General features: G+C 41.6%; 1 pseudogene; it reads left to right on the forward strand.

The window, feature by feature from the left end:
* Positions 1–1446: 1446 nt before the first annotated feature.
* On the forward strand, positions 1447–5059 carry LOC131912826 (nuclear receptor coactivator 3-like; annotated as a pseudogene).
* Positions 5060–15907: the final 10848 nt, after the last annotated feature.

Below are 15907 nucleotides of genomic sequence, written 5' to 3' on the forward strand. Positions count from 1 at the left end.
ATGGTCTCCATAGGGCTGTCTTCCCAGGAAAAACGGAAACTTTACTACAGTGGAGGGTGAGGGTTTCCGAAGGCGAAGGGAAGGAGCAGGCACAGGGAGGAGCGTTCAGTCATCCTATCAGCATTCTCTGTTTCTCCTACTAGTTTGTGTAACTGCAGGAAATAGGACACAATCATACCCTAACATAAATCCCATTGTGCTTCATTGGTAACAGGGCTGGATTCCAGAACACATCATTGTTTTGTCTTTTTTTTTTTCCCTGCTCCATAACTGATAGTTTCAACCACAGGGCCACCAGAGGGCATAGGATCACAGTTATTTTCCTTAGATTTATGACAAAGTCCTTCTTCCACAAGCCCCGAGGGAAAGCTCAGAGATATGAGCCGTGCATGAACTGAATGTTGAAATGCAGTATTTCCTGAACAGTGGGTGCATCATTTCCTAAGCAGAGGGTTAACTTTTACAAATGCGTAGGGCTTTGTGCAGACAGGAAAGTAAAGACACTGCTTTCAATGTCTCATTTGCTTTTCTTCCTGTTGCCCAAACATTTCCTCACCATCTGCATTTCCTAATAAACCAGGCTGAAGCCAGCAGCATAACCCTCTACATTTGCAAGCTCCAGGGGCCAGGGTTTAAGTCACTATTGCTGTTCTCTTCAGGGAATCACATGCTTTCATACAAAAGTGCAAAGCCCTTTATGGCTTCTCAACTGCCTCCCTAGTTTTCTATAGATATTTTTTTTGCATATTTACATGTTGACACGTGTACCCTCTTTTGGACTTCTTTATTGGAATTTAATGATGTTGCTTAATGTTTAAATCTTGTTATTGACGGTTTTCTCCAATATTACAAGAGGAGATATGCTGGCAAATCCTAAACACATGCAGCAGTCATGACTTATCTGGACCTATATCTTGAGGTAGTCTTCTTGATGTTTTTGGTTGTACCTGGGCTGACAATTCGTGCTGAACTTTGTTGTTCAAATTTTCTAAAGGTTTTATAAATAAAAGACCTGGTACCAGATATTGAGGTAAATGCTGAAAGATCAAAGAGACAAAGGAACAAGCCACAGCCACCATGTCTTACCCCACCAACTCCTCAGCCTGAAAAACCCTCTAGTTCCTATCTTCTCACACCTTATATACCTTTCTCTGCCCAGCCATCATGTCCTGGGGTTAAAGGCATGTGTGCTTCCCAAGCAAAGGCATGAGATCTCAAGTGCTGAGTTTAAAGGCGTGTGACCCCCAAGTATTGGGATTAAAGGTGTGTGCCACCACTGCCTGGCTCTGTTTCTTTCCTAGACTGAGTCAATCTCATGTAGTCCAGGATGGCTTTGAGTTCACTGAGATCCAGACGGATCTCTGCCTCCCAAGTGCTAAGATTAAAGGTGTGTGCCACCACTGCCTGGCCTCTATGTTTAGTCTAGTGGCTTGTTCTGTTCTCTGATCTTCCTACCAGAATAGCAGCTATGGGCTCAACATGAGCAGCTCCCCCAACCCCATGACAGTCCTGGTCTTGGCCCCGACCAACAAAACATCATGATTTCTCCTCATAATCATGGGCGCCCAAAGATAGCATCACATCAGTTCTCTCCTGTTGCAGGTGTGCACTCTCCCATGGGATCTGCTGGCACTGCAGGGGGTCACAACTTTTCCAGAAGTTCCCTCCAGTGTCTTACAAGCCATCAGTGAGGGTGTGGGCACTTCTTTCTTAACCACTATCTTTACCAGGCCCCAAACTGGATAACTGTTCCAATATGACTGGAAATCAGCCAAGTAAAGTGAGCAGGCAGGACTCTAAGAGCCCCCTAGGCTTGTACTGTGAACAGAATGCAGTGGAGAGTTCAGTGTGTCAGTCAAACAGCAGAGAGCACCCCGGTGACAAGGAGAGCAGTGGGGAGGGGCCGGAGACTCAGAGGGGTCCTGTAGCTAGATTTTTCCTGCCTGGCCCACAGTCAGGACAAATCTCTCTCACCTGCCAGTCCCACAGCCGCTCAGACCCGACCAAGTAAACACAGAGACTTATATTGGTTACAAACTGTATGGCCGTGGCAGGCTTCTTGTTAACTGTTCTTACAGCTTAAATTAATCCATTTCTGTAAATCTGTACCTTGCCACATGGCTCATGGCTTACCGGCATCTTCACATGCTGCTTGTCCTGGTGGCGGCTGGCAGTGTCTCTCTGCCTCAGCCTTCCACTTCCCAGCTTTATTCTCCTCCTTGTCCCGCCTATACTTCCTGCCTGGCCACTGGCCAATCAGTGATTTATTTATTGACCAATCAGCAACACACTTGACATACAGACCATCCCACAGCAGGGTCCCCTGGAAAGCAAAGGCCACAAGAAACTGCTGCAGCTACACACATGTTCCTCTGATGGCTGAGGCCATTCCTCCTTGACCAACTCCCCCTGGATTCAAATTGCAAAGACTCTTCCATTAGTGCCTCCAGCCCCTCTTGAGTGTCCCCCTCCACATCAGGAGCAGGGGCTCTGCTGCAAGAGAAGCACCGGATTTTGCACAAGCTGCTGCAGAATGGCAACTCACCAGCAGAAGCCACCAACATCACAGCAGAAGCCACTGGGAAAGACACTAGCAGTACTGCTTCCTGTGGAGAAGGGAGTGCCAGGCAGGAGCAGCTGAGTCCTAATAAGAAGGAGAACAATGCCCTTCTCAGATACCTGCTGGACAGGGACGACCTCAGTGTTGCCCTTGCCAAAGAGCTGCAGCCCCAAGCAGACCCAGCGACAGTAGGCTGAGTCAGTGCAGCAGCCCCACCAATCCCAGCTCCAGCCAAGACAAAGACTCCAAAGTTAAGACAGATGAGGGAGGAGGTATCTGGAGACCTGGATAATCTAGACACTATTCTTGATGATTTGACTAGTTCTGTGTTTTACAACAATCCTGAATCTATAAATGGCAGTCATCCAAGGACCAAACAGTAGATATTTGCAGGACCAAGTTCTCTGGGGTTGTGAAGTCCACAGCCTGTGCAGCCTGTTAGTCCTCCATATAACTGAGCCGTGTCTCTAGATAGCCCTGTTTCTGTTGGCTCAGGTCCTCCAGTGAAGAAGGGCAGTGCTTTCCCCGTGTTACCAAAACAGCCCACACTGCCTGGGAATCAAGAATGATGGATAGTCAGGAGAATTAAGGTGCCAATATGATATTTTATTTGTGCTCTAATAAATAAAGCTTACCTAGGGATCAAAGGAAAAAGCCAGTTACTATATTAAACATAGAGACCAAGCAGTGGCAGCATACACCTTTAATCCCAGCATTCAGGAGGCAGAGATTCATCCACATCTCTGTAAGTTCAAGGCCACACTGGGAACAGAGCCAGGCATGGTGGCACATGCCTTTAATCTCAGCACTAGTTAACCACAGAGGTCTGGAGGTCTGTACAGACAGACAGAAAGTGATATAGCTGGGCTGAGAGAGGAAGTAAGATGGCAGGGCACAGAAAGGTATATAAGGAGTGAGTATACAGGAAGTAGCTCTCTTGGGCTGATGATTTCCTGGTGGTAAGAACTTGTGGCTGGCTTGTTCTATTGCTCTGATCTCTCAGCTTTCACCCCAACATCTGGCTCCAGGTTTTTTTATTAATAAGACCATTGAGCAATTCATGTTACATGAGGACCCAACAAATGTTGCTGTGAATCAGACTTCTTCCTCAGGAGAGTGGGTATTAGCTAACACAAAGGCCAGCAGAATGGAACCTATGGGATCAAGTCCCTTGGGAAGAGCAGAAGATTACACTGCAACTTTGCCAAGACCTGCTATGGGGGACTCAGTGCCCACCTTGCCTCTTCATTCTAATAGAATACTAGGTGCAAGACCAACATTGCAACAGCAGCAGCAGCAGCAGCAGCAGCAGCAGCAGCAATAACAACAGCAGATGCTTCAAATGAGAGCTGTTGAGATTCCCATGGGAGTGCAAGTCAACCCCTATGGCCAAGCTGCACCATCTAATCAGCCAGGCTCCTGGCCCGAGGGTATGCTGTCTATGGAACAAGGTCTTCATGAGACTCAAAATAGAAATTCTCTAGATGGTCTGCTTGGGCTGCCTTCTAACCCAGAAGGCCAGAGTGATGAAAGAGCTCTGCTGGACCAGCCGTACACACTCCTGAGCAATACAGATGTCACAGGCCTGGAGGAAATTGACAGGGCCTTGGGCATCCCTGAGCTTGTGAATCAGGGGCAAGCTTTGGAGGCCAAATAAGACATTTTTCAAGGCCAAGAAGCAGCAGTGATGATGGACCAGAAAGCAGCACTATATGGACAGACGTTCCCAGGCCAGGGTCTTCCAATGCAAGGAGGCTTTAACCTTCAGGTACAGTCGCCATCTTTTAACTCTATGATGAATCAGATTAGCAAGGGAGCTCTCCTCTCCAAGGGAAGCATCCCAGAGCCAGCACCGTGAGACCAAGGACAAACACCCCAAAGCAGCTATGATTGCAGCTTCAGCAGAGGCTGCAGGGCCAGCGGGTTTTGAATCAGAGCCGGCAGGCACTTGAAATGAAAATGGAAAACCCTCCTGGTGGTGCTGCTGTCATGAGGTCCATGATGCAGTCCCAGCAGGCTTTCCTTAACGCTTAAATGGCTGCCCAGCAAAAAATGAGAGCTGATGAACCATCACCTGCAGCAGCAGAGAATGGCAATGATGATGTCACAGCCTCAGGCCTTCAGTCCACCTCCCAATGTCACCACTTCCCCTAGCATGGATGGGGTTTTGTTAGGATCAGCAATGCCACAAGCTGCCATCCCCCTCCCGCTCCCCACCCCCGCAGCAGTTTCTATATCTAACAAATTATGGAATGGGACAACCACCAGATCCAGCCTTTGGGCAAGTATCCAGTCCTCCCAATGCAATGATGTCATTGAGAATGGGGCTTTCCCAGAATTCCATGGTGCAGCATCCTCAGACTGCACCCCTGTAACAGTCCTCAGAAATGAAGGGGTGGCCATCAGGGAACCTGGCCAGAAGCCTTTCCCCAGCAGCGGTTTGCTCCCCAGGGGAACCCTGCAGCATGCAGCATGGTGCACATGAACAACAGGAGTTGACTGGTCTACACAGGTTTGGTGTATCAGTCTGCAGAGCTAAACATCCTTTTCCCCTTTCAATGCTTCTTTCTACTTTTTAACTTCTCCGTTACTCTTCTGTGAATTGAGAGACAAGTCAGAGCTTAGCAAGGTTAAATTATCTAGATTTTTTGATGAAATTGTCTTTGATGCCAGAAATACTATGAAAGTGTAAAAACAAGCCAGGTGATGAAGCACAGGTTTTCTTCCATATAAAAATAAAACACAATCAGGCAATCTTGAAAGTAAGCTTTCCCCCACTACATCAATCTGTTATCTATCTAGCTGCCTACTTATCTATTATATATCTATTTGTCATGTATGTATCTATCTATCCATCTATCTGCTTATTTATCATCTATCATGTATCACTCATTAATATATCTGCCTATTTATCATCTATTATATATCTATCAATCTGTTTCCTATCATATCTATCTATCCATCTGTCCACCCATCCGTCCATCTGTCTGTCTGTCATCTATCTTTCTATCCATCAATCAATCATCTACCAATCTATCTTTATCAATCATCTATCTAGTCATCTGTCAATCATCTATCTGGAGTATTCAATGTATATATATATATATTTATTTATTTATTTTTTTGGTTTTTCGAGACAGGGTTTCTCTGTGTAGCTTTGCGCCTTTTCTGGAACTCACTTGGTAGCCCAGGCTGGCCTCGAACTCACAGAGATCCGCCTGGCTCTGCCTCCCGAGTGCTGGGATTAAAGGCGTGCACCACCACCGCCCGGCTTCCAATGTATATTTTTTAATGGTGTGCATCTATCATGTTTTAGATATTCATTCCTCTGGTCTTAGCTCCTTATGATCAGTAGTGGTAATAATGAATTTTTTCACAGTCAATCAAGACCTGTAAAAACATTTTCCTGGAATAGAATCACTGTGTGACAGGGAAACACATACTAATTACTTTGAACATCATCAGGTGGTTTTTAGACTGGACGTCTCACAACCAGTGCACTATCATCCAAATTTGATATATTTATCCTTATAATTTTTGTCATCTGATAAGTTCATTTTTTGTTATGGTAAATTAGAGCATCTTATAGTATACTTATGGGACATTGGTCCTTCTTACCTTTGACTCTCTATTCACGTGTTATGCCTGTTTTTCAACTGTTTTCTTACTTCAATGATATCTCTGCTTTTACTTATATTTATTTGTTTTCTTTCAGGATATTTTGATGACTTGTTTTCTGGTGCTGGAAATGAATACAGATTCTTATCCATGATAAGCGTGTACTCTATTTTCCATGGAGTCGTGTCCCAGTTTTAATATGGAAGTATCTTCCTTCTCTTTCCAGTTACTTGTCTCATAATGCTACTGGTGATGTCTTACCCTGAGCAGAAATTATGGCTATTTTCACTTAATTTTTATGTAGTCAACATCCAGTTTTCATCTTCCAGCTTTGCCTTTAGGGTTTTGTTTAGAAAGCCTTTGCTTAACTATATAGTACAAACATACTCTTTTTTTATCATGTTTTATAGACTCTCTTGTTTACCTGTTGCCCACCTGTTTGTCTTGTTTATATGGTATTCGTTAGAGACATAATTAAGTGCCTCTAATGAGCCAATTAGATATTCGAACACCCTGACAATAGATCCTTTCAGTTTGCCATTGTTTGGGGCTGGAAACTTTAAATATCGGTTTTCAGCACATATCCATATACAACATCATTTTTTGTTTTTATATTTATCTATTCTTGCTTCAAAAAATAATATTGGTTTGTTTTTTCACTAACAGTTTCCCTACCTTCTTTCCTTCCTTTATTCCCTCCATCTCTCCCCCCCTTCCTTTTTTCTTCCTTCTTTTTGTTCATTGAAACAGGGCCACATGTAACCCATATTAGCCTAAAATTTGCTATATACTCCAGGATGGCCTTGAACTCCTGATTCTTGTACTGCCAACTGGAGAAATAGAATTATAGACTTTGTTTAATTTTTTTCTTAATACCTACTAAAGTAAGTCCCTTTTCTTTTGTTTACTGAAATAATTGACTTACTGCTTTTGAAGCAAGTTCTTTCATGTAATAAATTCAAATTTGCAAAAAAAAAAAGCCTTTTTAAAATCACAGCTTGTGGGTGCACCTGTCTCCACCGCTAGAAATCTCATGCCCAATTCTGTTTTATTGCATCCTCTCTGTTCAGAATCACCACTTCAGTTTGCCCTTCCCCACCACTAAAGACAGTGTATTGATTCTTCCAAGAGGCTTACCACCAGGGGGATAAAATGGATCCCTTGAAGAAAGAACTGAATAACTAGTGGTTTATCTACTCAATGCCTTTACTTCAGTTTCAAATCTAGGACGCAGAAGTAACATCAGGCCTTCACTGGTCATTTTCATACCAGCAACAGAGAAGCTGAGCACTGCCCATCCTGAATGAGATGCAGTGCAGCCTGCCAGAATCTTACACGTTCACAAGGGAAGGGCTTGAAGAGGTTGTTAAAGATGAGCAAGGAAATGTGAGCCTTGGAACTTCTCTGGAATAATCTCAGTTTTCTTACTTAAACTTAAGTTTTACTTCTAGCTCCTTTGTTTTATAAAATCCTCAGTATATGTACATGTTAAAAGAATGACTGTACATAGAGATAGTTCTAAAATGAAAAAAAAAATAAAAAAAAGAACTAAATAGATCATGCTGTTAGACTGGAGTGTAGCTCCATGGTAAAGTGCATGCTTAGAATGGGAAAGACTTTGGATTTGATCACCAAAACAAACACACACACACACACACACACACACACACACACACACACACACACACACCAAAAACAAAAACAACCCAACAACAATAACAACAAAAAACCACATACACAAAAAAAACCACAGGCTCTTCTTTGAGAACAAAAATGCTAAGCAATCTTGCATAACCATTATATATAGTCAAAGTTTAACTTTCCTTCAGAGTTTTCTCAAGTCTAATACTCTTTAACTCAAAATAAAAGGACTTTCAAGGTATTTTCAGGCCCAAAAGTACACAGACCGATTTTCAGAATTTTACCAATTCTGCTAAGGGGACAATTAGTTTATATAAAACAAGATGAATAATGTAATAGTTTGTTTTGATTTTGAATGAATTACAGTTTAAGTAAAAAATGGCAGTGGATTGTTTATGATTTCTGAATGAGTGAGGCAATAATTTAATTATATGTTATTGCAGTGTGAGTTTATGGAAGTGAAATACGATTACTTTTTAAAAAAGAGTTACACTAGGGAATTATATCCTTGTGTATACAGACAAATAAACACACTGTAATATTTTCTTTTGATGAAGACACCAAGATTTTGATTTAGGACACTGATATGATATTACTGGGTGCCATAAAAACTGCTGTAGAGAATTTTATCTATTGCTGAAAATCTTTAGCACTGGTTCAATGACAGCATGTCTAGCATTTGAAACAGTGGCAACATTTTAGTACTAGGGTATGTTTACTAACTGAAATTATATATATATATTTTTTTTTTCCGAGACAGGGTTTCTCTGTATAGCTTTGCGCCTTTCCTGGAACTCGCTTTGGAGACCAGGCTGGCCTCGAACTCACAGAGATCCACCTGCCTCTGCCTCCCGAGTGCTGGGATTAAAGGCGTGCGCCACCACCGCCCGGCTGAAATTATATTTTTGTGCCATTTGTACAGAAAAGAATGTTGGGAACCTTGATTGCTCCTTAACTCATCTTGATTTTGATAAGTAAAAATGATGGAATATCAAGTCAAATTTATGAGGTTTATAGTTCAGTTTTCACATTGACTAGTTCACTCCAAATAGAATCAATACTATGAATTTTTCTGTCTATATTAGCTATTTCCCAAAGTTCCTGCCTTCAAAATATCTATTTTGCCCAAAGTTACACTTTTACACAAATAAATCTTTTTCCTATTTCCTCTGTTTTATCAAGTTGTTGATGTTTGATGAAAAGTTTATCTTTTAGTTTTGATTGCAGTTTTTAGTTTTGACTATGGAGCATGGCTCCATGTTGAGGCTTTTTTTTTTTTCTTTTATGGCTTCAAAAATAAAATGACATCAAATAGTGAAAAGTATGTTTTAATTTAAATACACAAAGGATTGTAAATGAATTAAATTAAGAGAGGAAAAATTCTCATATGCACAGGTAGAAAACTGAATCTTTTTTTCCATGTGAGAACAATTTGTTACACAGTAGAGGGGCAAACAACACACTCACTGCAGACAGTTTTTTTTTTCTGGGATAAGGAGGAGTCATAACCATGTGAGATGTAAACCTTATCATTTTCCATTCAAAATATACATTTTTAGTACACACAAAGGGCCGTGCAATAATCAGCGTATTCTAATTTTAGCACATATTTTCCTTCTGTAAAAGAAATCCACACATGTCTTCAGTGAATCCCCAACTGTCTTAGTTTCTTTTCTACAGCTATGAAGAGACACAGTGACCAAGGCAACTTATAGAAGGAGTTTAATTGGGCTTGTGGTTTCAGAGGGTGAGTCCATGACCATCATGTTAGGGAGCTTGGCAGCAGGCATGGGAAGGGAGGGCGCTCTAACTGGGAATAGTGTGGGCTTTTGAAACATAAAAAGCTATTCCCAGTGACACACCTCCTCCAACAAAGACATGCCTCCCAATCCTCAAATGTTTCCACCACCTGGGGACCAAGCATTTAAACACATGAGTCTAAGGTGGTCATTCTTATTCAAACCACTACACTGACTCCTAAACCCAACTCTTTTCCCTGAGACCCAGGCAATTTGCTAATTCACTTTCTCTATCACTGAATTTTCTTATTCTAAATATTTCATATAAATGGAATTATGAAATATAAAGTCTTAAGATAAGCTTCTTTTACTTATAATATTTTCAAAGTTCACCCATGCATGTTCTCCCCTTGCTTTTTGAGACTGAACCTAGAGCTCACCAATTTGTCAGGACTAGCCAGCTAGCAAGACCCAGGGACTCCCTGCCCTCAATCTCCACCTCCCCAGTGCTGAGATTACAAGTGTTCTGCTATGGCCAGCTTTTGAAATGGGCGATAAACTTAGGTCCTGATACTGGTGTGGCAAGCCCTTTACCATCTCCTTGGCCTCATTTCATGTGTTTTTGTTTCTAAATAAGATGCCATGGAATGGACATGTGACATTTTGTTTATCACTCATGGATTGGTGCCTAACCGGATTGTCATCAGATCAATGGCGGTGATGGACGTTGAGTTGTTTCATTTTTTTGTTTGCTTTTTTTTGTTTATGTATGTGTGTATGTATGTATTTTTACAACCTGACCACAGTTTTCTCTCTCCTCTCCTCTCCTCTCAATCCTTCCCCTACACCTGCTCGCCCCCCCATCCACTCCTCCTCCTCCCTTTCTCTTCAGAAAAGGGTAGGCCTTCCATGGATATCAACCAGCCAGGGTATATCAAGTTGCAGTGAGTCTAGGCACCTCCTCTCTTATTAAGGCTGGATAAGGTAACCCAGTAGGAGGAAAGGGTCTCAAAAACAGGTAACAGAGTCAAAGGCAGCCCCTGCCTCCACTGTTAAGAGACTCACAAGACCAAGCTACACAACTGTAGCATAGATGCAGAGAGCCTAGGTCAGTCCCATGCAGGCTCCCTGGTTGTTGGTTCAGTCTCTGAGGCCCTATGAGCCCTGCTTAGTTGATTCTCTGGGTTTTCTTGTGGTGTCCTTGATCCCTCTGATCCTACAATTCTTCTTCTCCATCTTTTGCAGGAATCCCTGAGCTCTGAGCTCAACCTAATGTTTGGCTGTGGGTCTCTGTGTCTATTTTCACCAATTGCTGGATGATGCCTCTCTGATGACAATCAGGCTAGGCACCAATCTATGAGTATAGCAGAATATCATTAGGAATCACTTCATTGACTTTTTTTCCCCAGTAATATTTGGTTCTATCCTGGGTCTCTGGTCTATCCTGCCTCTGGGTCCTGGCCCTCTAGGCAGTGGCAGAGGTGAGCTCCCTTTCATGGTATGGGTCTCAAGCTGGGCCAACCATTGGTTTGCCACTCCCACAAATTCTGGGCCACCTTTACCCCAGCACATCCTGTAGGCAGGACAAATTGTTGACGGTTGTGTGGCTGGGTTGTTGCCTCAAACCCTGCACTGGAAGTCTTACCTTGTTATAGGAGATGGCCAGTTCAGGCTATGTATACCCTATTGCTAGGAATCTTACCTAGGGTCACCCTTGTAAAATTCTAGGAGTTTCCATTGCTCTAGATTTTTAGCTCATCCCAGATTGTCCTCTCATTCCAGGTGTTTCTCCCAGTACTCTCTCCTCCATCCTCCCCTCAGCCTGATCCCTCCTGCTCCTATCCCCACTCCCCCATCTAGATCTGTCCCCCACCATCCATACCAGCGATGTCTATCCTATTTCCCCTTCACAGTGAAATTCATGCATCCCCCTCTTGAGACCTCCTTGTTACTTACCCTCTCTGGGTCTGTGGATTGTAGCATGATTATCCTTTCCTTAACAGCTACTGTCCACTTATAAGTGAGTACATACCATGCTTGTCTGTTATATCCCCCTTTTCATTACAGATTTTATTAATTTAAATATTCTCTCTCTGCCTTTTGGTTAGTTTGGATAAGGGTTTGCCTATCTTGTTGATTTTCTCAAAGAACCAACTCTTTTGTTTCATTGATTCTTTACATTGTTCTCTTTGTTTCTATTTTATTGATTTCAGTTCTGAGTTTGATTATTTCCTGTGTTCTTGGGTGAGTTTGCTTCTTTTGGTTCTAGAGTTTTCAGGAATGCTGTCAAGTCACTATATGAAATCTCTCTAATTTCTTTATTAAGGCACTTAGTGCTATAAACTTTACTCTTAGCACCGCTTCATTGACTTCCATAGTTTTGCGTATGTTGTACATTCATTTTCATTGAATTCTGGGAAGTCTTTGACTTCCTTCCTTCCTTCCTTCCTTCCTTCCTTCCTTCCTTCCTTCCTTCTTTCCTTCCTTTTTTGACTCAGTGGTAATTCAGTAGAGTTAATTGTTCAACTTCCATGAGTTTGTAAGCTTTATGTTGTTTCTATAGTTGAAATACAACTTTAATCCTTGGTGATCTGATTAGATACAGGGGGTTATTTCAATTTTTTTTTTTTATATCCGTTAGAACTTGCTTTGTGACTGAGGATATGGTCAGTTTTGGAGAAGGTTTCATGATGTTCATTTTGTGTTTGGGTGAAATGTTCTGTAGATATCTGTTGGGTCCATTTGAGTCATAACATCTGTTAGTTCCATTATTTCTCTGTTCAGTTTCTGGCTGGATAACCTGTCCATTGATGAGAATGGGGTACTGAGGTCTCCCATAATCAATGTGTGGGGTTCAATGTGTGACTTAAGCTTTAGTAGTGTTTCTTTTACAAATGTGGGTACCCTTGCATTTGGAGCATAGATGTTCAGAATTGAGACTTCATCTTGGTGGATTTTTCCTTTAATGTCCTCCTTTATTGTCCTCCATCTCTTTTGATTAATTTTGGTTTGAAGTCTATTCTGTTAGATATTAGGATAGCTACACCAGCATATTTCTTAGGTCCATTTGATTGGAAAGTCTTTTCCCAACCCTTTACTCTGAGGTAATGTCTGTTCTTGAAGTTGAGGTGTGTTTCTAGTATGCAGGATCCTGTTGCATCCATCCTGTTAGCCTGTGTCTTTTTATAGGCGAATTGAGTTCATTGATATTAAGGGATATTAATGACCAGTGATTGTTAGTTTCTGTTATTTTGCTGCTGCTGCTGCTGCTGCTGCTGCTGCTGCTGGTGGTAGTGTATGTTGTGTGTGTGTGTGTGTGTGTGTGTGTGTGTGTGTGTGTGTGTGTTTGTATTTTGCTGGTGTGAGATTATCTATCGCCTGTTTTTGTGGGTGTAGTTAACTTCCTTGGATTGGAGTTTTCCTTCTAGTACCTTCTGTAGTGCTGGATCTGTGAATAGATATTGTTTAAATTTGACTTTGTCATGAAATATCTTGTTTTCTCCATCTATGGTGATTGAAAGTTTTTCTGGGTATAGTAGTCTAGGCTGGCACCCATGGTCTCTTACAGTCTGCAGCACATCTATCTGTACAAGCCCTTTTGGCTTTAGAGTCTCCTTTAAGGAGTTGAGTTTAATTCTAATATGTCTGTCTTTATATGCTACCTGGCCTTTTTTCTCTTGCAGCTTTTAATATTCTTTCTTTGTTCTGATGTTTAGTGTTTTGATTATTATGTGACATAGGGACTTCTTTTCTGATCCAACCCATTTGGTGTGCTGTAAGCTTCTTCTATCTTTATAGGCATGTCCTTTAGGTTAGGAAATTTTTCTTCTATGATTTTGTTAAATATATTTTCTAGGTTTTTGAGTTGGGATTCTTCTCCTTCTTCTATTCCTATTATTCTTAGGTTTGGTCTTTTCATAGTGTCCCAGATTTCCTGGATGGTTTGTGTCAGAAAATTTTTAGATTTAACATTTTCTTTGACTGATAATTCTATTTCTTCTATTGTATCTTCAATGGCTGAGATTATCTCTTCTGTCTCTTGTATTCTATTGGTGATGCTTTCACTGTAGTTTGTTCAATTACCTAGATTTTCCATTTCCAGAATTTCCTCAGTTTGTGTTTTCTTTATTGCTTCTATTTTGATTCTCCAGTCTTGAATAGTTTCCTTAACCTGCCCCCCCCCCACTTTCTTTGCATTCTTTAAGGGATTTATTGATTTCTTCCAATTTTTTGTTTTTTTCCTCAATTCCTTTAAGGGAATTTTAAATTTCCTCTTTAAGGGCTTCTATTATTTTCATAAAATCATTTTTAAGGTTGTTTTCTTGTGTGTTGGCTGCGTTGGGGTATTCAGGTCTTGCTGTTGTAGGATAGCTTGGCTCTGGTGGTGCCATATTGCCCTGGCTCTTGTTGATTCTATTCTTACACTGGCGTTTAGGCATCTGGGTTTGGGATGATTAGGACTAGGTCCTGATTTCTGAGTTTGTCCTTGTTGGGTGTATGTTTTGTTCCTTGGTTTTTGTTTCCTCTTTGGTCTTTTAGTCTTTGTTGCCTGGATTTCTGATGGCCAGTGTGACCTCTGTTCTGGTAGGGAGTCTCTTTCTAAGTTGTGAGCTGGCCTTCTGGTGCTTAGCTTGGCCTTTGGTGCAGCAATGGGGGATGGGGGGGCCTCTGTTCTTCTGACTGGTGTGGCCTGCACCTGTGGAGTTGGGGGGAAGGGCTGGCCACAGGGAAGATGATGAGGTGTGAGGGCTTGAGCACTGGAATGGGAGCTGTTTCACTTCTTAGGCTAGTGTGAACAAATAATGATACAGTGAATATTCATTCTATGTGAACATAGTGTTCTCAGTTCTCTTGGACATACACTTAAGAGTGGAATTGCTGGGTTACTTGACAGCTCTATGTTTAACACCATGAAGAAGTGTCAAACTGTTTTCCATGGTGGCTACATGGCTTTGCATTCCTACCAGCAACATAAGAAGCCAGTTTCTCCATATCCTCTCCAACATATATTTTTTTCCATAACCTTTTAAACCTATTGAATTGTGGTTTCTGGAAATGGGGTCTTGTCATGTTTCCCAGATCAGGCTAAACAATACTCTTGCTTCAGGTTCCCAAATGGCTGGGTTTACAGGCCTCTACCATTATTCTCAGATGTTTTTCTTCTATTAGAGTCACTAGAGTGGATGTGAAGAGACATTAACTGACATACTGATTTGTATTTCCCTGTTGATGAAAGATTTTAAACAACTTTTCTTGTGCATATTCATTTTTATAGACTTTTGACAAATATCTATTCAAATATCTTGTTTATATTTTCATATATCATTTCAAGCTTTATTATTAGGTAGAAATTTCTCACCCCCATTCCCATCCCTCATCTCTTCCTTCTTCTCTCTTTCCTTCCTTTAAAAATTTGTGTAGTTTACCAACTAGCAGGTTACCTGATGGTGTTTTCATCTTACTGAATTTTGATCAGCCCTGCTCTTGCATGGTGCCAGGTTTGGGTGGAGTGCAGAGACAGGATCTGACTTTGCAGTATAAACTAGTCTGAAGTTGACTTTGTAGCCCAGACTGACCTTGATCTCCCAACAATCATCCTGCCTCAAGCTTCTATTTAATAACAATTTGTTGCAGTACCTCATTTTGTTTTTGTTTTTCTTCATATCTGTTTAAGAGTAGACACTACTACCCTCTTGCAGAAATATTGAGATGACCTGTTCTCTCAGAACCAGAGGCTTAGATATTGACAAGTAGTATAAAGAATGAACAAGGCGGGGTGGTGGTGGCTCATGCCTTTAATCCCAGCACTCGGGAGGCAGAGGCAGGTGTATCTCTGTGAGTTCCAGGCCAGCCTGGGCTACAGAGTGAGTTCCAGGACAGGATCCAAAGCTACACAGAGAAACCCTGTCTTGAAAAACCAAAACCAAAACCAAACCAAACCAAAAACAAAACAAAACAAAACAAAAATGAACAGGAAACGATGGTGCTTGGGTTCAAATCCTAGCTCTCTAGACTGGCAATGTATTTCAACTCTCTAAGCCTTAGGTTTCCAATTTTTGAATTGGAGAAAAATGGCGATAAGACTATTCTTTGCAGAACTTAGGGAGGATAAACGAGCACATAAGTCCTGCTCAACAGTTCGCTCTTGCTGTTCCCATTTCAAGTTTTATGAGCACTTTTCCACTCTGCTCCAAGCACTCTGAAATCTTGCACTCACCCAAGGCTGTTTAACGTTTTGCTTTACACTATTTGTGCATAAGAAACACACAGGTTAATTGTGTGTCCTAACAGAAAGTTGTTAGCCTTGGCTCATTTGCTAAATCATATTCAGGGTGGCGAGCACAAACCA

The sequence above is a fragment of the Peromyscus eremicus genome, chromosome 6, assembly GCF_949786415.1.
Source record: "Peromyscus eremicus chromosome 6, PerEre_H2_v1, whole genome shotgun sequence".
Lineage (NCBI taxonomy): Eukaryota > Metazoa > Chordata > Mammalia > Rodentia > Cricetidae > Peromyscus > Peromyscus eremicus.